We start from the raw sequence: 25,689 nt of genomic DNA, 5'->3' as shown, positions 1-25,689 counted from the left end.
TGGCTATATGGATAGAAGTCCAAGAAACTAATAGCCTCAGTCCTGCCGGTAAAAACCACTGGGGGAAAACAGTGCTAAATGTTAGATATGACCTTGATATGAATGACAAGACATTGCAGGTGAGTTTCTGGCATTTTGCATTTCCTCAAAATCCTTCCATTTGGAATGAAGGGGAGCAAACAATGGGGCCGGCCCTTTCACAGAGAGTCACTGATTTTGGCTGTACAGTAAAAACTGATCTATTTTGATGTGTCTGCCTGGGGCCTAGAACTTGAAAAACTTCAGCCAGGGAGACAAGTTTTTCTTTAAGTAACTAAATTGCCTTTCACATTTCTATTTTATATCTGCAGAGGGAACACACAATAAATTTGGGTAAGAATGTAGCAGACAGAAATCAGAGCTGATGAATTCCAAGCTTACATAAACTAAGGTTCCCAATCCCAGGTGCTTTTGTTTTTTTTGTCAGTAGACTTAGTAAAACAAGACAGATGTTCTGAGTCCTCCTAACTCCTGTCCCATTACTCAGGGATTTTGGAGACTGGGTATTGCAATTGCTTTGCTAAAATAGAAGAGGATTTAGTAGGCTAGGATGTGATGGGGAGAGAGGGTGAAGAGCGTGGGGAGCAGCACATCAAGCTGCTCATTCATAGGAGATGATGTGTGTTCATTCACAGGAGATGTGAAAGTGAAGGACGCACAGACTCCAGCCCCCTACAGTAACCACAAGCAACTGCGACTCTTACTTTCCTGAAGATACTGCAGAAACCCAAAGTTCACAGCCCTCCTGACTGAATGTTTAATCCCAGAGAAGGATTAGAGCAATGCTTTAGGTTTGCTTTAGCCCTCACGTTTATATATTGTTGTTGACTTTTTAAAATTACGAAACTTGAGCAACTTTAGTGAATCAAACATGGATATCCAGCAATTTGAGTGCTGGCCTGTCTGACTTTTTCCAGGTCCGGTCATGTATTTTTGTGGCTTGAGGTTATTTCACAAATATATTTCTTATGGTTGATTCTAATGATTCTATAGTCACCCAGCCTGTTAATATCCAGAAGTATGTTTAGCCAGCCTCCAGTTATTGAGCATTTGGAATCTTTCATGGAATGTCTTTTAAACACTCCTATTTTGCACCAAACTTTACTCACATTTCAAGGCTCTGATTCAATGCTACCCCCTCCATAATAACTTTCTTTTCCCCACCTGCACCCTGCTCTAGCCCCATGGAATAAAATCAGTTCTTTTTTGCTCCTGTAGCTTTTTGTCTTTATTTCCATGAAAGAACATGTTACACATATAGTTGTCTTCCCTGTTATATTATATAGGCTCCTTGAGGGCAGGGATTGGGTCTTATACATAATTGAATATATGCATATGACAAAGTGATTTACAGATATACATATACAGCAGATGAATATTTAAACAGCAATATAATGAACATTTTTGCATAAATTATTTTCATTTGTTTTGGATTATATCGTTGGGTGTATATTTCTGCAAATGGAATTACTTGGGCAAAGAGCAGTTATACACTCTCATAGTGTATTCCAGATATTTCACCAGCAATTTGTGTGGTGACCTGTTTCCCAACAGTGGTCTTTATTACACGCATACTACCAAGCTGGAGGACATTGTGCTTTAATTTGTATTATGCTGAGGTCATATATTTTGTCCTGTGATTATATACTGAATATGTTCCCTATTGTGCTTGTTGTCCTTTTGTTTTTTTTGATGACTCATCTAGTGAGCTTTATACATTTATCTCATATGTTTCATTATTTATATGTTCTGACTGGTGTGTTTTGAGAGTTCTCAATTGTATATATTTTCCCTTTTGGTTGTTTCATATATATATATGAAACAGTGTTGTTGACTTTTTAAAATTATGAGTCATAATTTATTGTGTTATATTAGTCACCATACAATACGTCCTTTGTTTTTGGTGTATGTTCCAAGATTCATTGTTTACATATACCACCCAGTGCTCCATGTAATATGTGCCCTCCTTAATACCCACCACCAGGCGCACCCATCCCATCCCCTCTCTCCCTCTCCCCTCCCCTCTAAAACCCTCAGTTTGTCTGAGTCCTTTTTGATCTTCATCTGATTATAGTACAATGTGCACAAGATTTTCTGTCATATATTTGAACACATTATCTTGGTTTCGATACTCTTTATTTTTTCAATGGCTATAATAGCTAGGTAAACAAGGCTGCTCTAGGTTTTTTCTTCCCCCTAGTTTCACAGTTTAGACTTGTATGTCTACCTTTTCTTTTTAAGATTTTATTTATTTAACAGACAGACAGAGATCACAAGTAGGCATAGAGGCAGGCAGAGAGAGAATGGGAAGCAGGCTCCCTGCTGAGCAGAGAGCCCGACGTGGGGCTTGATCCCAAGACCCTGAGATCATGACCTGAGCCAAAGGCAGAGGATTAATCCACTGAGGCACCCAGGTGCCCCTGTATGTCTAACTTTTTGATCCATCTGGAATTTATTGAAGCATATGATGTGAGAGACATATGATCAAATTCAATGCTCTTCTTATGGATACACAGTTTCCCCACCAATATTTATTTGTTAGTGTTCGTGTGTGTGTTCTTTCTAGTTAACTGGAGACATTTTTTTGTAAATTTGGCTCTGTTTGTTTAAAATGTGCTATTTCATTGATACACCTTCATTTTTAATTCAATGCCAAAATGTCCTTTTTATATGTATAACTTTATAATAAGGTTTAAACCTGAGAAGCTATATACCATCATTATATAAAACTGTGTTTTTTGGCATTTTTGTCTTCTTATTCTTCCAGGTGAATTTCACTATAAATGTGTCATGGTCTGTAAAACACCCTGAAGAATTTTTAATTGATATTGCATTAAATCTATATACTAACTTAAAGAGTTTTATCTTTCTTGTATTTTAGCCTTGCCAGTTGGGAGTGAAGTGTCCCTTTCCATTTATTCAGGTCTTTCTTTATTTCTTCAATTATGATCTTATTATTTCCTTTGAATACATTTCTTTCATCATCGTTAAATTTTTCAAAGTACTTTTAAGTTGATGATCTCATTCAGTGACTCTGCTGTAAGTTAGTAGAAGAATTTAGATGCACCAAACATGACTGTCCTTTAATGGATATCCCCCCCCCAGTATTCTTCAAGATTACTTTTTTATGGTAATAGTTTTATTGGGATATAATTCACATACCATACAATTTACACATACACATACAAATGAGTGTACATTAAATGGTTTTTAGTATATTCAGAATTGTGCAACTTTTACCACAATCAATTTTAGAATATTTTTATAACTGAAAAAATGAAAATGTGATAAATGTAACCATATGGGAATATCAAATCATGGTGGACATTGAACTAAAGCAATAATAAGGTTTTGGCAGCATAAGTGTTAAAAGTTTTAGACATATTAAAAGTCTAAGTCCATAAATTTTAATTAAATCACATAGCTAATAAAATACAAACAAATGAAACAACCTATCCTATCATTCCTGCACCACTTTTCAAGATATTGACAACCATTAATCTACTTTTTATATACCAATTTCTCTATAGATTTGCCTAGTCTGGACATTTCATATATGTGAAACTGTGAAATAAAAAATGGACTTTTAAGCAGAAGCAAAACAACATTTATTAAACACCTACATCTCTGTTAAGCATTTTCTATATTTTTTTTCTTATTTAATCTTCAAACAGCCATTTAAGTTAGATAATATTTCCATTTTAAATAAGGGAACTGATAGTAGAGAGGTTGAGCAATTTGAGATTATACGGTTAGGATATGATATAACCTGGATGCTTTGACCCAATCTTTGTCCAAGTTCTTTCTGCCTTAAGGTGTTTAGGAAGTTTGGAAAATATCTCTCCAGTACTCTTGCCTCAGTGGCCCTCAGTGCCTTCCATAGAGACAAAACACCAATATGACATTTCTCACACTGTGAGGGTTGAAAGAGCAGAGTAAAATAGAGTATTTTGTATAACATAGACTCATGGATCTAAATAAATTTGCTTTATCAACTTCCCTTCATCAGATATTGAGAATGACCAATGATCTGTGTACATTTTAAATCACAGAGCCATGGGAGATTAGAGCTCAAAGCTGAAAAGAGCCTCAGAGGACACCTGGTCTAGCTGCTTTATTTTATTGATGAAGAAACTAGGACCCAGAAAGAGCAAGTTATCTGCTCAAGACCATATAGCTCAAATATGGTGACAGAGGATGACTTTTCATCTATTACTGGAAAAATAAGTGTACCAAAGGTGAAAGTCCCACTCAAAATAACTGCAGAAAACAAATTAAGAGAAAAGCAAAATAGTGATGTAGAAAGGTCACTGAATTAGGTCAGAAGGTCTGGATTCCATCACTATCTCTGCCACTAATTCACTGTAAGACCTTAGACACGTCACTTAACCTCTTTGAACTTCTGTTTCTTCATCTGGAAATGGTTGGGTTAAAATATATGATGTTTTGGAAGATTGTGTTTATTAAACACTCCTGAAATTGTATTGAATAACTAAATAAGTGAACCTTTGTATAAATGCTAAATGTTATGCTATTTTTGGAAGATACATAACCAAAAAATTGAAAAGAAGGGTAACCAAAAAAAAAAAACTTTTTAAAGAACCATTACTGTAAATTTACATGCTTCTAGGGGTAAATGCATTAATGCACTTTTTAAACATAAAAGTTTATTTCTTCAACAAATAAAAGAGTGCCTGATTATTTCCAGTAAGTAGATATACAAGACACATTTGCCAAGTTAATAATACACCAGTTCTGGCTGCAATATTGACGCATGCAGTGGCATGTGTAGATAGGGTATATAAAATCATTTCCTTAATAAAGTCTTAATTTTTTATGGTTATTTCCTTTGGGAAGAAAAAGCAATTCAATCTTATTTTAAGGAAAAAAAGATTTTGTCATGTTCTAAAGAATAATAGTCATTTATCCATTCAACTAATATTTATTGGATGCCTACAGTACACGTACATGTCAAGGAACAAAGTTATCCTAAAATGGGAAATTTTTAAAAATGGTACAATAACATGAAGCTAACATTGAAAACCTGTCTTTTTTATGATTCAAGGTACGTGAGCAGTCAAGAGCTGTTTGTTTAAATCTTCACAGGCTGAAACTTTCACAGTAGAGAGGCAGAGCAGATGATGTGTGTGTAGGGGAGTGAGTGGGAGGGCAAAGAGTGCAGCTCTGTAAGCAGGAGCTGGAGCACACAGCAGAAAATGATCATATTGATGCATTCCTCCTCCCTCTCCCACCTTCCATGATGGAATAATAATAGGGATCCGTTCCATGTGTATTGTATCACCCTTCAGAGTTTACAGAGTGCTTTCACATTCATTATCTTATTTGATCTTCCTGCCAACCCAAAAAGAGAGGCATAGTGGTTATTGTTTTTTTCTGTTTTCAAGATGAGAAAATAAGGGGCTGGAAGAGGTTATGTGGCTTTTCCATGGAAAAACAATACAAATTAGTGCCGGAACTAGAACTCATGTCTTTTGTCACTGAAAACAGTGTTTTTTCCATTACCTGCATTCATCCCAGTATTTTCTCTTCTCATCTCTCTATTTAGAGGCCTAAGTTATTCAGTGTTCCCCTAGGCAAGGCTGCTGTGCTGAGCAGCAGCAGCAGCAGCAGCAGCAGCAGCAGCAGCAGCAGCAGAAATCAACTCCAACAGTTAGGATAGAGTAGCAAGAGTGAATTATTACCACAAGTAAAAAATGCTTCTTTCATCTGCTCTGGTCAAAGTGTGTGTGAGAGTGCATGTGTGCATGTGTGCATGCGTGTATGGTGTGAGAGATGGTTAGAGCAGAGCATTGAAAATTATATTTTAGCCAGTCTTTCTAGAATTCACTTCTGTTGATCTAAAATGGTAGTAGTGTACACATACAATATCTCCACTTGCATTTGGTGAAACAGAGTAAAAAAAAATAATGAATACAGAGTTAGACATGCTCATGAAGGAACGAAGAAAGTAGAATTCAGTGAGCACCTGATATGTACTGAGTGCTTTACTTACAATATTTCATTTAATCTTTACTATTGCCCCATGACATAGGTCATATAGTGTCCTTCTTTTACAGATTAGTGAACTAAATCTTAGGTAGGTTTAAGTCCTAAGTCACAGAACAAGTGATATCCTATGCTAGGATTCAAATAGGTCCATATGGCTCCAGGATTGGGCATCTTAACTACTATACCAAATAAAGAACCTGTATTTTCTGGTGATTTGAATCACACGTCTTTCTTCTTTTTCTTTTCTTTTTTTTTTTTTTTTTGATTTTTTTATTTGAAAGGGGAGGGACAGAGAGAGAGAGAGAGGGAGAATCCTCAAGCAGACTCCCCACTGAGTGTGAAGCCAACACAGGGCTCACTCCCAGGACTCTGAGATCATGACCTGAATTAAAATCAAGAGTTGGTTACCTAACAGATTGAGCCACCAAGTTGTCTCACACACGTTTTTCTTTTTAATCAAAGTTGGGAGAGCCCTCCGAGGTCTGCTTGTCCAACGTTTCACTAAATACCGGTATTCCTTCTAGACACCCCTCACTGATGACCATCCAGTGAACCGCAGGGACTCTAACTTAGTTTAGAGTCTATAAATGGAGTTGGAGCTGCAAGGACTTATCCCTTCTCTTGTCTGGTGCTTCATCCAGGGCAAAATCCAGGCATTTGCTTGAGGCAGTAAGCCAGCCTTAGAGATACCCTGTGACTGCAATAGAGAGAGAGAGAGTCCGTGCACTCAGCCTTAGCACCATCTAACTCCAACCATTTTGTGACCTGGCCCTTTGCTTAGATGGACCTGACCAACAAGTCTTTGTGGAACTGACAAGTCTTTGTGGAATTCGTATTTAGTTTTGCACAGCTGCATTGCCTTTGCCCCAAACATGGTTAAAGGAATCAGTAAGCTGATGATCAGCCAGGAGCTGCATGAATCCTTTTGTTTTTCGTTCACGGGATCCAAATGTTACCTTCAGACTTGGGTTAAGTTTCTGATGGCCATTAAGGGGCATTCTGATTCTGCAACAATCTCTGGTGAAGAAATGATCAAGGTCCTAGAAAACCCTCTACTGTTCAAGCAGAATAGTAAGTAATTGATGACTTCCACTGTTTCAGAAATAATGTCACAATTACTGAAGGGGGAGAGTTGTCTGGTTATGTAGTTAACTGGGTATCTTCCAAAGATTACCCCAAAGATACAGATGTAGTGAAAGAAAGGGCCATCTGTACCCCAATGTTCATAGTAGCAATGGCCACAGTCGCCAAACTGTGGAAAGAGCCAAGATGCCTTTCAACAGACGAACGGAAAAAGAAGATATGGTCCATATATACAATGGATTATTATGCCTCCATCAGAAAGGATGAATACTGAACTTTTGTATCAACATGGGTGGGACAGGAGGAGATTATGCTGAGTGAAATAAGTCAAGCAGAGAGAGTCAATTATATGGTTTTACTTGTGGAGCATAAGGAATAACATGGAGGACATTAGGAGAAGGAAAGGATAAGTGAACTGGGGGAAATTGGAGGGGGAGCTGAAGCATGAAAGACTGTGGACTCTGAGAAACAAACAGGATTTTGGAGGGGAGGAGGGCAGGGGTTAGTGAGCCTGGTGGTGGGTATTAAGGAGGGCACATATTGTATGGCGCACTGGGTGTGGTGTATAAACAATGAATCTTGGAACACTGAAAAAAATAAAATAAAATATTAAAAAATAAAGTGAGAATATAGATGAGGGGAAGGGCTGGAGAGTGTTGTGGATTGATATGTTTTGAGGGGGACTGTTTTACCCATATCATTGAGTTTCCCATTATTTCCTCAACTAAAACATATCTAAAGAGCTCCTAACTAGTCAAGAATAATATCCAGCTTGTGTGGATGGAGAATTCATTCATGGGGACTGACTTCATGCTTCTTGGCATGGCAGACAACCCTCAGTTTGGAGTCCTGCTATTTGGAGTCTCCCTTATCGTTTATATTGTCACTGTTTTGGGGAATCTAGGCCTGGTAATCCTGATCAGAGTCAGTCCCTGCCTCCATACTTCCATGCACTTTTTTTTTCCTCTAACATATCCCTTCTTTTTTTTTTAAGATTTTATTTATTTATTTGACAGAGATCACAAGTAGGCAGAGAGGCAGGCAGAGAGAGAAAGGGAAGCAGGCTTCCTGCTGAGCAGAGAGTCCGATGTGGGGCTTGATCCCAGGACCCTGGGATCATCACCTGAGCTGAAGGCAGAGGCTTTAACCCACTGAGCCACCCAGGCATCCCCTTTCCCTTCTTGATGTCTGTTTCTCTTCCATTATAATCCCAAAGACTTTAGCAAATTTGTTATCTAAATTGCAGGCTGTTTCTTTCCTTAGATGCATAACTCAAATGGGCTTGTTCATAATCTTTGCCTCTGCTGAATGCAACCTTTTGGCTTCCATGGCTTATGACCACTATCCTGCCATCTGTCACCCACTGCTCTCCCCTATCACTATGTCTAGAGTCTGTTGTCTCCTGATGATAGCAGGATGCTACTTTGGGGGATTATTAACATGGTTTCTGTGACAACTTCCATCACACAACTATCATTCTGTCAACCATGTGTCCTTCCCCACTTCTTCTGTGACATTCTTCCACTATTGGTACTGGCTTGCTCAGATCCCTGGGTCACCCAGATACTGGTTGTTGGCTGTGGGGGATTCACCCTGTTCACCTCCATTGTGGTGATCCTTGTCGCCTACATGTCTGTCCTCATGACGATCCTGGGAATTCCTTCAGCTTCTGGCAAAGAAAAAGCTTTCTCTATGTGTGATTCCCACATGACTGCTGTTGACCTATATTATGGAACAACTATGTGTATTTAACTTGCAGCCCTCTCGACATGGATCCCAGGCAGGAAATCAGATGGTTTCAGTGTTTTATACAATGTTTATCCCCATGTTAAATCCTCTTAAGTTTGAGAAACCAGGAAGTGAAAGTTCCTTTATGGAAAATATTGAAGCAGAGTTCCTAATCTTCCATTTTGTGTCTCAAGAATGTAACATGTTTTATGAAGACGTCCTTACAGTTCTATTCACAGTGTTTTCCTTGCCTGCAAATGAAGCCTTGTTAAGAAAATTGAATTGCTCTGGAGAAGTGTTTAGAAGTAGTTGTTTAGATAAACAGCAACACAATAAGAAGTTATATGGCCAAAACAATGTGTATTTTCTGAAGCAACTGTCTGATAAAAAATGTTTTAAAAGAGGGAAATATGTATGTGGATATGAATATGTCAATTTGAGTTGTGAACTGGTGTAACCCCAGTCATAAGTTTAAATAACTCCATGATAAGGTTAGAAAATAGCGTAATTTGACTATAAATTATAGAAGAAAACATAACTGAGATGCAAATACTTTTGCTTTACTATTCATGTATTTATATGGAGGATTTACTTGGTATCCCTTAGGCTGAATTAAGTTCAGTCCATATCTTTCATCCTCATGAAAGGATGACTTTCAGAAGACTCCTGAATGTGTGTTTTCCAAAGGCTGCACCATCACTACCGCTGTGAGGCTATAAAATGTGAAACTATATATTAATTCACATATGTAATTACTGAGATTATTAGGGTAAATCTTAAAAGATAGTAATGCTAAGCCAAACAACAGATTGAGTTTGCTAATTAGAGTAGGATTTGAAAGATTATTTGTAAGGGACAATGGACCATTGATTAGTGGAAACTCTAGGCCTAAATTATACCAATGATTTTTTTTGTGTGTGTAAATACTAAATGGACTATTGTATGCAAATTATAAACTAGCTAAGCCTATTGGTATTCCTGAATATATGACCAACAGACAACGCAAGTGTGAGTAAAACCCCAATTAATTTATTAGTCCATGGCTAGCCCTCAGAATTTGAAAAGGTGCATGAAATTTGTGGATATTACTATCTTATCTAAATATATTGAACAACAAGCTATCTATAAAAGCATATCATCGGGGTGCCTGGGTGGCTCAGTGGGTTGAAGCCTTTGCCTTCAGCTCGGGACATGATCCCAGGGTCTTGGGATCCAGCCCCACATCTGGCTCTCTGCTTAGCGGGGAGCCTGCTTCCCTTCCTCTCTCTCTGCCTGCCTCTCTGCCTACTTGTGATCTCTGTCTGTCAAAAAAAAAAAAAAAAAAAAAAACAGCATATCGTCCTATACCCGAAGACTATAAAAACTTATTATCTTACTTTTATAGTTGAGGAAGCCAAGGCTTAGAGAAGAGAAACTGAGCAAAATCAAACAATTAGGGGGAAAATAATCAAATTGACTCTGGCTGCAAGGAAAAACAGAAAGAAGTATTTATTTATATCTAGGTCAGACACAATAATTGCGCCCTAAGGTAGCTTTGTTTCTGCCTCTATTCCCCAAAGCTTTCTAGCCTTAATAGCCATCTTCCAAAGACTGCTAAGCCTCAGTTGTGAGGCAGCGTGGTTTACTACCAAGTAAAACTAATCCTCTTAGAGCCCAGATCCTTATATCCAACTACCAGATGGAACCTCCCCTTGAAAAGTTCCTCAAGCACTTCAAACTTAATGTTTAAAAACTGAATTCTTCTAACCCTGCTCTTCCTTTCCCCTTGTTTCCTATGTAAGTGAACAACACACCCAGTTTCTTAAACCCAAAGCCTAAAGTTAGTCTTTGACACTTTCTCCCCCTTCAACTCCCTACATTCAATCAATTACCAAATCCTGCCAATTCTTCCTCCCAAATTCCTTTTGAAGTAGTTTATTCTTCACTGACACTGTCCTAGATCATGACATACTCCTTTCTTGCCTAGATTAGCAAAGTAATCTTTTATCCTTTCTCTCTGAATCCACCCTGGATCCTATTAAATCTACTTTTTACAGAACAACTATGGTAGTTTAAATGTAAATCCAACCAGATCAGCCTTCTACTCTCCACACTGATAAGATAAATTCCAAACTGTTATATTTGGCATGAAAAGCTCTCCATATCTTGTCTGTCCTAGTCCTATCCATTTTTTGAAGTCCAAGCTCAAATCCCATCTTTTCTGCATAACTTTTCCCGATGTTTCAGATGGAAGTAGGGATTCATACCCTGGTTTCCCGTTGCACTTTGCACCTCCATTGTAACATTATGACACTTGGCCTTATGATAAAATCCTCTGAATTTTTTAGAATTTCTGTTTTGCTTACATACACTGAAAACTCTCAGAAGGATAGAGCCATATTTGGTTAATTTTTCATCTCCCAACCAAGGTTTAGCATAGAGTCTGGTACCTAGTAAAGGTTCAAAAAACATTTGTAGAGCTGAAATTCATAATTAACCTTTTTACTTATCCAGGTCATTTTTTCCACCAAGTATTGTTATATCCTATTGTGTAATGGAAGAAAGGTAGAAAATCTTACCTCCTGGAGCATGGGCTTCTATCTGAATCTCTTGGTTTTTGGAGGTTTTTGCTTGACATTCAATCCACAATAGAGAACCTGAATCTCTTCTTTATTGTCCGTTCAACTCTATACACCCAGGTACTTGCCCTCCAAACACTTGTCCTCCCTGGATTTCTGTCCTCCCTGGATTTCTGTCCTTCTCTGGTAATGGGTCCAACCAAGCACATGGCAAATGCTTCCTGGAAGAAAAACCATCCTATTTGTAGGATTCAAGGTTAAAGAGTTTCAGAATCAGAAATCAGAGGTAGAAGGGCTCCCAGAGATGATTGAGAATGAGGGGTTTTAATTTTTTTAAACATTGAAATTATTTCTTTAAGTGAATTCAAATGCAGAACAAAAATATATAAAACATCAAAGTCGGACAGGCTTAGCTGAAATCAGTGTGAGTTGCCTATAACTCTAACTCCATTGCCAAGCACTCACCTCTACCTCTGTGAAGCACCTCTCTAGAACCTCAACAACAGTCTGGAAACCCTAGGTTAATCAAAACTGCTCTTTTCACATATGAGGAAACAGTGTTCCCAAGGGAGAGCAACATTCTGGAAATAACTCAGTTTGTCAGTGGCAGAGACAGATTTAGAATTCAGGTCTTCTGATTCATACCCCAGATTCTCACCATATTTTCTTAGGCCTCTCTCAGGATATGAGACACTTAACACAGCTGAGAGGGTGGGATGAAATGGGCCTCATTAGACTAGACTGAACAGCACACATTGACTCAAGATCTATCTCCTTGGCAAGCAGCTATGTCTCCTACCCTCTGAACAGCTCCAGCAAGAGTAGGGGGAGCTACAACCTCATCATCTTTCATAATTTCTATGTGAGAGGTGGTGGACCCCAGGTGATACTAAAATACTTTAATAATAGATAGTCCTTGAAGTTCGGACTGGCCAAATAATTTGTAGGTCCATGACAAAGTGTAAATGTGAAGTCCTGTATTCAAAAAGCAAAAAGCAGTGCCATTTAAGGTACTCAAATATAAAGTTTTCCCCTTTCTATTGCAGTCTCTCTCTCAATCTGTCATGATGCTTTCAATTTGCTATGTAATATCACACCGTCTCAGGCACAGGGATACTTGCAGGGCAAGTGCAGCCCTACTCAGGTGCCCGGTGATTCTACCCTGTGGCTCAATGCACACGTGCATGGTCCCCTGGCCAGTTTCCTCCTCTCACAAACTGCTGGACAGATATATTGTACCTTGGTCAAGAGTGAGTAAGTCAAGCTAGGCATATCCCCTTCCCATGGGCCAGCTGCTCCAACCCATGGTGGACAAATGGTAGGGCAACCTCTGTACCAGGATGCGCTAGGTACCTGGGTCAGGGTGGACAATGGATCAGTCCTACTGAATCATATGTTAAATGCACCATGGCAATCTACCCTGGGGTCAGGATGGCTATTATGGCAAACAACCTTGAAATGTTGTAGCGCATGCTGTCTAACCCCAGTACTCCCAAGGCTCTTGCTCAGGCTCCTGGGAGTGAAGGTCTCTAGCAACCATTGGGCAAATTATTAAATTATTAAAAAATTAATACAGTGACATTAACCCCCAAGTACAAGGTCATTCTGAGCACTGTCCTGTACCATCATACTGAACACATGTCCATGAGTACAAGCTCTGAATCAGACTTCCATACTTTGAGACCAACCTCTCTCACTTCTGAACTCTTTGACCATAGACAAGTTACTTAAGTTTTCTATATCTCAGTTTCTTCACCTATACAATGGGTATGATAAGATTATCTATATCCCAAGGTTGTTGTGAGGTTTATATGACGTAATGGCTTGTGCATTGGTCAGAATGGTGTTCAGAAATAGTATATATCCAGTAAGTTTTTATTTTTAAAGATTTTATTTATTTATCTGACAGAGAGATAGAGCACAAATAGGCAGAGAGGCAGGCAGAGGGAGAGGGAGAAGCAGGCTCTCCACTGAGCAGGGAGCCCAACATGGGGCTGGATCCCAGGACTCTGGGATCATGACCTGAGCTGAAGGCAAAGGCTTTAACCCATTGAGCCACCCAGGTGCCCCAGTAAGTTTTTTATTATCACTTTTTGCTCCTAGGATCCCACATTTTTCAGATATCCAGTATAGGCATTGGGTTTGTTTTCCCTGGATCTTCTGCAGGGCTGTGTTCCAAATGGTATTTACCCAGCTTGCACAGCATGTAATCACATTTGAGTCTCCAGTGACCTTTCCAGCTTAAGGGCAACTCCACTAGATTTGCACAAACTGAGAGAGCCCAGTCAGTTGTCACTGGCAGAATTTACAGTTTTTACTTCCACAGACTCAGGACCCACTGAAATCAGTGTTAAGTCTTAACACACAGTCTCATGACTATCAAATTCAGCATTGGGGACCTCACATCTAGTTCTGCTGCAGCTCCCACAAGCTTTCAAGAAGAGGATATCCTTGTTGTCTTATGCATAGTCATTCCTGGTTATTGGGTTAATAAGAAAGACTATCCAGGGTAATTTCTGGTGTCCCCATCTCAATCCTGCTACCCTAAGGCCACCTGTTGTCATGGATGTTCAATGGGGACTTGGATTCAGAACAAGATTTGAAGCCAGTGGAACCCAGGCCAGTCCTTCTAAAGGGAGCAAGACTTCTCCCAGTGGGGGGATGAGGGATCATAAGCGCAGGAGAACCTATAAGTTAAGGAAGTGACTCTGTCTCCTCAGGTGTTATAAGAAGATAATCATTGACCTCGTTCTGCATCTGCCACTCAAAGATGCTAAAGAAGCTGAGCCTTGCTATCCAGGGAGCTCTCAGCACATCTTCACACCCACCATCCTCAACCTACACTCAGGATGGGCTGCAGTCAGTTTCACTTGGTGAGTGGGCTTCTCCAGCTATCCTTGCAGAGACCTGGTCAGGGGCAGTTCTGGAAGCTGGAACTAGCTGAGGCCCATCTCACATTGCATGAGTAGAGTTCAGGGACTCAGAGCATTAAGCAGTGACAGCCGAAGAGGCTGAATCTATTTTGTACAATACTAAGAACAGGGCTAGGTTGGGATTAATGGAGAATAGAAATAAGCAAGTCCATCAATAAATATTTTATGAGTCCACATGCTGTGTACAAACTGATTCTAGGCAGTATAGAAGCATAGAGAAGAGAATGGGGAGAGAGGTGAGAGATGCCAAAGGAAATAAAAGCCCTCAGAGAAGAAAATGTTTAAGCACTTAAAAAAGTCAAATAGAAATGGGTTTTACTCTGTGATATTTTCCTGAAAAGTGATATGTAAAATGAATTTCAAACTTAGTAAGGTCCCACTGACTTATGTTTTAGCATTAGAGATAAGTTCCTACTTAAAAAAATGTAACCTCAATTCAAACCAACAATAAAGGTGTTGATTTGTCTTCATTAAGAATTTCCACATTTTCCGAGTCCATAGTCTCTTATGGTTCGCCTCGCCTCCCCAATGTCCATAGCCCGCTCCCCCTCTCCCAATCCCACCTCCCCCCAGCAACCCCCTGTTTGTTTTGTGAGATTAAGAGTCATTTATGGTTTGTCTCCCTCCCAATCCCATCTTGTTTCATTTATTCTTCTCCTCTCCCCCTACCCCCCCATGTTGCTTCTCCATGTCCTCATATCAGGGAGATCATATGATAGTTGTCTTTCTCCGATTGACTTATTTCACTAAGCATGATACGCTCTAGCTCCATCCACGTCGTCGCAAATGGCAAGATTTCATTTCTTTTGATGGCTGCATAGTATTCCATTGTGTATATATACCACATCTTCTTTATCCATTCATCTGTTGATGGACATCTAGGTTCTTTCCATAGTCTGGCTATTGTAGACATTGCTGCTATAAACATTCGGGTACACGTGCCCCTTCGGATCACTATGTTTGTATCTTTAGGGTAAATACCCAGTAGTGCAATTGCTGGGTCATAGGGTAGTTCTATTTTCAACATTTTGAGGAACCTCCATGCTGTTTTCCAGAGTGGTTGCACCAGCTTGCATTCCCACCAACAGTGGAGGAGGGTTCCCCTTTCTCCACATCCTCTCCAGCATCTGTCATTTCCTGACTTGTTAATTTTAGCCATTCTGACTGGTGTGAGGTGACATTTTCCACATATGCTGGTTGACACTGATAACTAATTCAATTGTCTAAAATTACTTTTTTCCTAATTATAAAAGAATTACATGCTAATTGAGAAATTAGAAAATAGGAAGAAGCTAGAGAAATACATATCAGCACCTTGAGATAACTACTAACACTTTGGTGTACATCCTTTTGGTCTTATGCTTTTTTAATACATGTGTATGTGTCTAGGCACATGTGTGTATAATTGGATTTGTAGTAAAATAATAATGTAATACTATTTTCTACCACATTCTTTTCACTTAAAACTATGTTAGAAAAAATATGCATGTCAAAAAGCATTCTTCCTCAACTCTAATTTTTCCATAAATATACTCTAGTGTATGGATGAATTCTCATGATTAATTGTTTTTTTAAGTTTTTATTTAAATTCCAGTTAGTTAACATACAGTGTAATATTCTTTTCAGGTATGTAATATAAGGATTCAACACTTCCATACATCACCCATCCCTCTTTATCTATTCATCAGTCAATGGACACTTTCCATAATTTGGCTATTGTAGATACTGCTGCTATAAGCACTGGGGTGCATATATCCCCTTCAAATGGTACTTTTGTATTCTTTGGATAAATACCTAGAAGAATCATGGGGGGTAGTTCTACTTTTAAGTTTTTGAGGAAACTCCATCTTCTTTACCACAGTGGCTACAACAGTTTGCATCCCCACCAACAGTGCAAGAGGGTTCCCCCTTTCTCTGAATCCTTGCCAACACCTGTCATTTCTTGTGTTTTTTTATTTTGGCCATTCTGAGAGGTGTGAGGTGATATCTCATCATAGTTTTGATTTCCATTTCTCTGAGGATAAGTAATATTGAACATCTTCTCACATGTCTGTTTGCCATCTGGATGTCTTCTTTGGAAAAATTTCTGTTCATGTCTTTTGCCCATTTTTTAATTGAATTATTCCTTTTTTGTATGTTGAGTTTTATAAGTTCTTTATATATTTTGGATACTAACCCTTTATTAATATGTCATTTGCTAATATCTTCACCCATTTGGAAGGTTGTCTTTTCATTTTGTTGATTGTTTTCTTCACTGTGCAGAAGCTTTTTGCTTTGATGTAGTCCCAATAGTTTATTTTTGCTTTTGTTTCCCTTCCCTCAGGAGACATGTCTAGAAAGAAGTTGCTGTGCCTGATGTCAAAGAAGTTATTGTCTGTGTTCTCCTCTAGGATTTTTCAGTTTCCGGTTAACAAAGAACTTTGAAAGGACTGATAGAAAGAGCATATAGCTAATAATAGCTTCTATCAAAGTACTTAAAAAAAGAAATAAAATACATAATTTGGAATCTGACTGGATTTTGTTAAATGCATGAATAGGAGGACAGACTAAATGAAGTTACCAGGAAAAATTAACTCCTGTGATCAAATCTCATGTGAACACAAAGGCCTTAAATGAAACTTCCATTTGAACAGGTAGAGAAAAGAAAGGGCTGATGTTCTGGAAGAATTTACCAGATATTTTCCCTCAGATTTTGGAGTTTAATGTGCATAATATCTTGGTGTAGAGCAATAAAACTATCCTGTGCCAACTCAGTGATTGTCCACCCCATAGAGAGAGGTGGGAAAGCAGAAAAAAGTTCTAGTTTTGTAACCTAGGCTGAGAGCGATCAAGAGGGAGGCCAGAGTAAGAAGGACTTGGGCTTGCCCTGGAGCCAAGAGCCTTCTGAGGATGATGAGGATGATGAATATTTATGGATGCAGTGCAGGGAATTAAAGGCTTTCAAGTCACAGAGAAGGAGGAAAGCATACCAGCTCCACCAAAGGAGGAATATCACAAAAGTGGTCCGTAGTGGAAGTTGCAGAACAGAAGGTAGAATGTACGGACTGGTAAAGACACTGGAGTTGATGGTCCCCCTGGTGCTTGGAAAACAGTTTGGACAATACCCTGGCCATGTGCACAGTGAATGGAGAAACCTAAGCAGGACAGAGAGATAAACAGGGACGACCCCATGAAGATGACTAGTCAGTTTCCCTACTACAGCAATAGTAAAGAAGAGTATGAGTAGTCCAAAGAAAAGGGCTAAAAATAAAGGTAAACCTGAGGAGTGTCAGTTATTCTTAGAAGGAAATTTGCCAGCACACTGGAATTTCATTCCATAATTGCCAAAAGTCATCTGGGACAGATTTCCTAAGATACAAACTCAGGGATCGATACACATTTTGGTTCAGCCCTCTAGTTTCATCTCCTAATAATAATCTGGGTTGTCATAAAATCAGGATAGACAATTTACAGTTATCCCAAGGAGTAAGACCAATTCACATCATTTAAAATTCATTTAAAGCAATGTTTAATTAACATAATATTTAATTCTACTTTAATTACTTTTAAGAACCCACATATTGCTTTAGGAAATTAGTAAAATTAGAAAAAAATAATATCATAACATGGAACATGCTGGGACTCATTAAACCATTTGGATAAGTGGCTATTTCCATTCTACTTGGTAATTGCCAGCATTGAAAACCCTACATCTACCTATCCTCCCTTCCACCTACCTCCAATAGGTATTCTCTTGAGTGTTGAGAGTTCTTTGGTTTGTCCAACAATATATGCTTATTTTTAACTTGATCTTCTGATCAAGCCAAAGACAAAATTGCCTCAGTTTCCTCGTACATAACCCAGAGGTAATCACAGTTTTTTCTGGATTGTTGTGGGAGCTCGATAATATAATGTTACACTAAAAGATATTTCATGAAAAAAAAATTGCCACTACTAGTAAAACTTACACTTAATGCCAGGCAGTAGGTCTTTATTTACCCAGTGGAGTAAATAAGCAATAACAATGACCACTGACAGGAGAAAACTGGGAAATTTTGCAACTCAGTTTTATGAAAAAGATCCAGTGGGTAGAGGAATTAAAATACTTCTTAACTGGAAGATATGGCCTCCACTTCCTTACTCACAAGACACAAATACCACGTGTAATATCTTTCAACATTAAGCCTGTGATGTTCTAGTCTCAGTCTCCAGGAATACAAGCAAGGCATTTTCCAAACCATACAGCTTATGTGAGTGGGAAATCCCAAGCAGGGAAAAGCAGGGTCTTGGATAAGATGTTGTTACTCCTTTGTACCTGATTGGAGGTGATAGTAGCAAGGTAGTAGCCGAAGTGAAAGCATAGCTTCAAACCAGGAAAAAGAATGAATCATGCTTTCTTCAAAGGTCATATATAATTTCCCATGTCCAGTGGCTAAATGGGGACTTTGTTATTTCTGCTTCAATAGAGAAAGGATAATTTCACTAGTCATTTTCTTATCTTTTTTTCTCTAACGTCACTTTTCCCTCATTTCTGTCTTCTGTTTCTCATATAGAAATAATATCGTGGAAAGAGCAGGGGTTTTGAATCTAGACAGACTTAATATCTAAACTTCTTGAAGTCTTGGGTTTTTTTTGAAGCTAACTGCCTTCCCCAATCCTTTTTGTCTGTTTCCTGATCCCTTCACCACTTCTCTTTCTCATGAATTTCCTTTGTGTCAAGGTCCATGTTAATTCCTTTAATGATCAGTTTATTGGCAAGGATGTGGAGAAATTGGAAACTTCATAAACTTCTGGTGCAAATGTAAAAATGGTGTAGTCATTGCGAAAAATAGTTTCTCAGTAGGTTAAACATAGAGTTACCATATGACCAGCATTTGCACTTCTTTTTTTTAATATTTTATTTATTTATTTGACAGACAGAGATCACAAGTAGGCAGAGAGACAGGCAGAGACAGAGAGGCAGGGAAGCAGGCTCCCTGCTGAGCAGAGAGCCCCATGCGGGGCTCAATCCCAGAACCCTGGGATCATATGACCTGAGCCGAAGGCAGAGGCCTTAACCCACTGAGCCACCCAGGCACCCCAGCATTTCCACTTCTAAGTCACACAGAAAAATGAAAATATATGTCCACACAAAAAATGGTAAATGTAGTTTCATAGAAACATTATCTATAATAGAAAAAAAGACAAAAATCTAAATCTCCATCAGTACATAAAAATATGTACTGAGGGGCGCCTGGGTGGCTCAGTGGGTTAAAGCCTCTGCCTTCAGCTCAGGTCATGATCTCAGGGTCCTGGGATCGAGCCCCGCATCGGGCTCTCTGCTCAGCAGGGAGCCTGCTTCCTCCTCTCTCTCTCTGTCTGCCTCTCTGCCTACTTGTGATCTCTGTCTGTCAAATAAATAAATAAAATCTTAAAAAAAATATATGTACTGATACATGTTACAGTATAGATGAACCCTGAAAGCATCATACTAAATGAAAGGAGCCAGATACAAAAGGATGCATACTGTACAATTCCACTTATATGAAATGTCCACAATAGGTATACCTGTAGAGACAGAAAGTAGATTCATTGTCGCCAGTGGGAGAGATGGAATTGGGATTGACATATGCATACAAGTTTTCTTTTTGGGGTGGTAAGAATGTACTAAAAGTATATTGTGGTGATAGTAGCACAACTGTGAATATACTAAAAATCCATGAATTGTACATTTTAATTGAGTGCATTATATGACATTTGAGTTATACCTCAATAAATCTATTAAAATAATAAGAACTGTCTCATTGTCACTCTTATCAGTCAGTGACAATATGTATCAGGTCCCTGTGACTGGAATAATAAAGATTTTTCCTTAAAACTATGGTTGGGTGAGCATTTCAGAAGGATAGATATCTACACAAAATTACTTTCTAGTTTGTTGGTAGGAAAGAATCTATTAATATCATGAACCAAATTCAGGTATGTATGAGTTCATAGTCTGCACTCCTTATCTTTTATACTCTTAACTCTAACTTTTAATAAGCACAATTATCAAATAAATCATTAAAATTAATTTAGAAATCAATCAGCATAATTTACTACATTAACAGAAAAAATTTACTGTATTAACAGAAATTGAAAAGGCACTTGTTGTGATGAACACTGGGTGTTGTATGTAAGTGATGAATCACTACATTCTGCTCCAGAATCAAATATTACACTTTATGTTAACTAACTGGAATTTAAATAAAGACTTGGAAAAAAAGAGGAAAAAAACAAAAAGGCAATGCATAGAATGAGAGAAAGAAATTGCAAATTGTATGTCTGATAAGGGTCTCATATAAACATCCAGAATATATAAAGATATATGATGAGTGAAATAAGTCAAGCAGAGAGAGTCAAGTATCATATGGTTTCACTTATTTGTGGAGCATAACAAATGACATGGAGGACATTGGGAGATGGAGAGGAGAAGGAAGTTGAGGGAAATTGGAAGGAGAGGCGAACCGTGAGAGACTATGGACTCTGAAAAACAACCTGAGGGTTTTGAAGGGGCGGGGGTGGGAGGTTGGGGGAACCAGGTGATGGGTAATAAGGAAGGCACGTATTGCATGGAGCACTGGGTGTGGTGCAAAAACAATGAATACTGTTACACTGAAAAAATAAATAAATAAATTTTAAAGTTAAAAAAAATGGACACCACTTGCCAAATTAAAAAAAAAGATATATGAGATGTATCACTCTACACTCACTAGGTTGTTTATAATTAAACAGACATAAAATAATGAGTGATGGTAAGAATATGGAGACATTGGAATTCTCATACCTTGCTAATGGGATATAAAATGGTTCCATTTTATATCCACTTTGGAAAACAGTCTGGCAGTCTCTCAAAAGTTTCAACAGAATTATGATATAAACCAGGAATTCTACTCCTAGGTATATATCTAAGATAATTCAAAACATACATCTGCACATAAACTCGTTCATGAAATTTCATAGCAGTTTTATTCATGGACATAATAGCCAAAATGCAGAAATGGTTCAAATGTCAGTCAAATGATGGATAGATAAACAAAATATGGAATATCCATATAATAGAATATTATTTGGTAATAAAAAATGAAGTACTGTTATGTGCTATAACATAGATGAATCTTGAAATCATTATACTAAACAAAAGAAGCCAGTCACAGAAGACGATGTATTTCTATGATTCCATTTAAATGAAATGTCCAGAATAGGTAAATCTATAGAGACAAAAATTATATTAGTGGTTTTCTGGGGCTGGGGAGAGTAGAATCAGGAGTAATTGCTAATGGCTACAAGGATTTTGGGGAGGGATGATGAAAATATTCTAAAAACTGCTTGTGATGATGGTTGCATAACTCTGATAATATAGTAAAAATCACTGAATTGTACAATTTAAATAGCTGAGTTGTATCTAAATATGTGAATTTATCTATATAAAGTTGTTTATCTGAGGGGGGGCACCTAGGTGGTTCAGTTGGTTAAGCATCTGCTTTTGGCTCAGTTCATGATCTGAGTCCTGGGATTGAGCCCTGGTATTGGGAAGGGGGGCCCTTTCAGCAGGGAGTCTGCTTTTCCCTTTCCCTCTGCCCCTCCCCCCACTCATGCTCACACATGTGTACTCTCTCTCTGACATAAATAAATAAAATCTTAAAAAATAATGTTGTTATTTTTAAAAAGGAGCAGTCTCTCTAGTTCTGACTAGGTGTTATTACAGTGTCCTTTTAAAGCTTTTTTTTTTTTTTTTTTTTAAGATTTTATTTATTTGACAGAGAGAAATCACAAGAGAGGCAGGCAGAGAGAGAGGAAGGGAAGCAGGCTCTCCGCTGAGCAGAGAGCCCAATGCGGGACTCGATCCCAGGATCCTGAGATCATGACCTGAGCCGAAGGCAGCGGCTTAACCCACTGAGCCACCCAGGCGCCCTACAGTGTCCTTTTAGAAGCCATGGGAAGACTCCCTGAGACTGACATTTCTAACCAGAAAGAAATAATGGAATGTTTGCGTCATAAAAGTGAGTTCTACTTTTAAACATATTCTATATTTGCTTCATATGATACAAAGTAAATTTAAAAACTATTTTTAGGGGCGCCTGGGTGGCTCAGTGGTTTAAGCCTCTGCCTTCGGCTCAGGTCATGATCTCAGGGTCCTGGGATCGAGCCCCGCATCGGGCTCTCGGCTCAGTGAGGAGCTTGTTTCTCCCTCTCTCTCTGCCTGCCTCTCTGACTACTTGTGACTTCTCTCTCTCTGTCAAATAAATAAATAAAATATTTTTTAAAAAAAACTATTTTTATCCATTCATCTGTTGATGGACATCTAGGTTCTTTCCATAGTTTGGCTATTGTAGACATTGCTGCTATAAACATTTGGGTGCACGTGCCCCTTCGGATCACTACGTTTGTATCTTTAGGGTAAATACCCAGTAGTGCATTTGCTGGGTCATAGGGTAGTTCTATTTTCAACATTTTGAAGAACCTCCATGCTGTTTTCCAGAGTGGTTGCACCAGCTTGCATTCCCACCAACAGTGTAAGAGGGTAACCCTTTCTTCACATCCTCGCCAGCATCTCTCGTTTCCTGACTTGTTAATTTTAGCCATTCTGACTGGTGTGAGGTGATATCTCATTGTAGTTTTGATTATATGCACAATGGAATACTATGCAGCCATCAAAAGAAATGAAATCTTGCCATTTGCAACAACGTGGATGGAACTAGAGGGTATCATGCTTAGTGAAATAAGTCAATCAGAGAAAGACAAATATCATATGATCTCCCTGATATGAGGACGTGGAGATGCAACATGGGGGGTTAGGGGATTAGGAGAAGAATAAATGAAAACAAGATGGGATTGGGAGGGAGACAAACCATAAGTGACACTTAATCTCACAAAACAAACTGGGGGTTACTGGGGGGAGGTGGGGTTAGGAGAGGGGGAGGGGGTATGGACATTGGGGAGGGTATGTGCTATGGTGAGTGCTGTGAAGTGTGTAAACCTGGCGATTCACAGACCTGTACCCCTGGGGATAAAAATACATTATATGCTTATAAAAAAATAAGAAAGAAATAAAAAATTAAAAAAATTATTTTTAAATACCACATGCATATGATAAAGAATTTTTAAATGACAGTGTTATACAGTTAAACATTTCTCTCTCACCCACCTGCCTCTAGTCTTCCATTTTCCCTTTAAAGAGGCAACTAACTATTCTTATGCTCTTTGTTCAGCCTTGTATATTATAAATACATAAAAACATGCCTTTGGAAAAACATAAAAACTTCACTGTATACACTGTTCTGCACCTTAATTTTTTCACTTAAAATTATACTTTTGAGAATGTTCTTTATCAGCTATTTCAGTTATCTATACAGGCATAGGAGAAAACTTCAAAAGAGTGACATAAAATAATAACAACAATTTATCATGATCATGGATTTGAGGCTGACTGGACTCGAATAGGCAGTCTGCACTCAAGATCCTTTATATGGTTGCTATCAGATGGTGATTTGGGGTAGAATAGTTTTCTATCTCAAGGCTTCATCATCTCTAAGTCTGACATGGGGGGGACAAAGACTGATTCCTCCTCAGGTATATGTCCTTCCCTCTCTCTCTGTTTGTGTCTCTGTCTCTGTCCCTCTTTTTCCACTCTTCCTTCTCCTCCAGCCCCCATCATTATGTTGGCTTCATGGCAGCCATGCATGACTGAATGCTCCTGGAGCAATTGTTTAGAGGAAAACCAGCAGAAGCTACATGACCTTTTCTAACCTAGCTTCTGAAGTCATGAGCCATCATTTCTTTTTTTTTTTTTTACTTTTTTATTATGTTACGTTAGTCACCATACAGTATGCCATTAGTTTTTGATGTATTGTTCCAAGATTCATTGTTTACATATAACACCCAGTATTCCATGCCATACATGCCCTCCTTAATACCCACCATCAAGCCAACCCATCCCCCCACTCCCTCCCCTCTAAAACCTTCAGTTTGTTTCTCAGAGTCCACAGTCTCTGATGGTTCGTCTCCCCCTCCGATTTCCCCCTCTTCATTTTCCCCTTCCTTCTTCTAATGTCCTTCATGCTATTCCTTATGCTCCACAAGTAAGTGAAACCATATGATAATTGACATTCTCTGCTTGACTTATTTCAATCACTATAATCTCCTCCAGTCCCATCCATGTTGATGAAAAAGTTGGGTATTCATCCTTTCTGATGGCTGAGTAATATTCCATTATATATATGGACCATATCTTCTTTATTCATTTGTCTGTTGAAGGGCATCTTGGCTCTTTCCACAGTTTGGCTATTGTGGACATTGCTGCTATGAACATTGAGGTGAATATGGTCCTTCTTTTCACTACATCTGTATTTTGGGGGTAAATACCCAGTAGATGCGTCATCATTTCCACTGCATTCTATTCATCAAAGCAGTCCCCAAATACCAGCTAGGTTGAAACAGTGGTAGCACACATTTTGAGTCTTTTGTCTGGAGTGATAAGAATTTTATCAATCGACCACATCAAATGATGTAGCGATATCTCATTCTTTGATTAATGACTACATGGTATTTTGTAGCATGAATGCACAATAATAGAATTAGTTCCCTATTAATACATATTTAAGTTGTTTTCCATCTTTTGCTACTGCAATCAATAATTTTGAACGTAAACCTTTGAAAATATGTGTAGTATAGCCACAAGATTAATTCATCAAACCAGAGTTGCTGGGCAAAAAAACCCCCCAAACCCCCCAAAAATGACAAAAAAAAAACTTCAAAGAATTTACACCTCTACCAACAATATATGTGGGTTATTTTTCACATGTTTTTGTCCATGTACTGTATTATCAAGCCTCTTAATCTTGGTTTTACAGTTGTCATATTTAAAGAGATTTTTGGTTTTCTGTGAATTGTTATTTGTTTTATTTTTCCCATTTTTAAATTAGGTTGTTTTTCCTTTTCTTGAGGACTGATAGAAACTTTTTAAATGTTAAGGAAATCAGCCCTTGTGATAGGTGTTGCAAATATTTCCCTCAGTTTTTTGTTTTAAAGTTTGATTAGAGTAGAGTTTTTCTCTGTATAGCAATCTTATAAGTTTTTCTGTTGTTTTATTATACAAATATAAAATGTTTACTATTATAATTTTATTATATTATTGTTATTTTTGAAATAAGTTTTTGTTTCATTGATTTTCTGTAATGTTTTTTCTGTTTTCAATTTTGTTGGTTTGTGTCTTTACTATTTCTATCTTTATGCTTTCTTTGGATTTATTTTACTCTTCTGCTTTTAGTTTCTTGTGGTAGGAGCTTATGTTATTGATTTGAGACTTTTCCATTGTGTAAAAATTAACATTTATGCTATAA

At 38.2% G+C, this 25,689-nt stretch overlaps 1 pseudogene; it reads left to right on the top strand.

Annotated features, from left to right (window-relative positions):
- The first annotated feature begins 7,911 nt into the window (after positions 1–7,911).
- LOC123934753 lies at positions 7,912–9,032 on the top strand (annotated as a pseudogene).
- Positions 9,033–25,689: the final 16,657 nt, after the last annotated feature.

The sequence above is a fragment of the Meles meles genome, chromosome X, assembly GCF_922984935.1.
Source record: "Meles meles chromosome X, mMelMel3.1 paternal haplotype, whole genome shotgun sequence".
Taxonomy (NCBI): domain Eukaryota; kingdom Metazoa; phylum Chordata; class Mammalia; order Carnivora; family Mustelidae; genus Meles; species Meles meles.
This window is presented reverse-complemented; position numbering and strand designations above follow the sequence as displayed.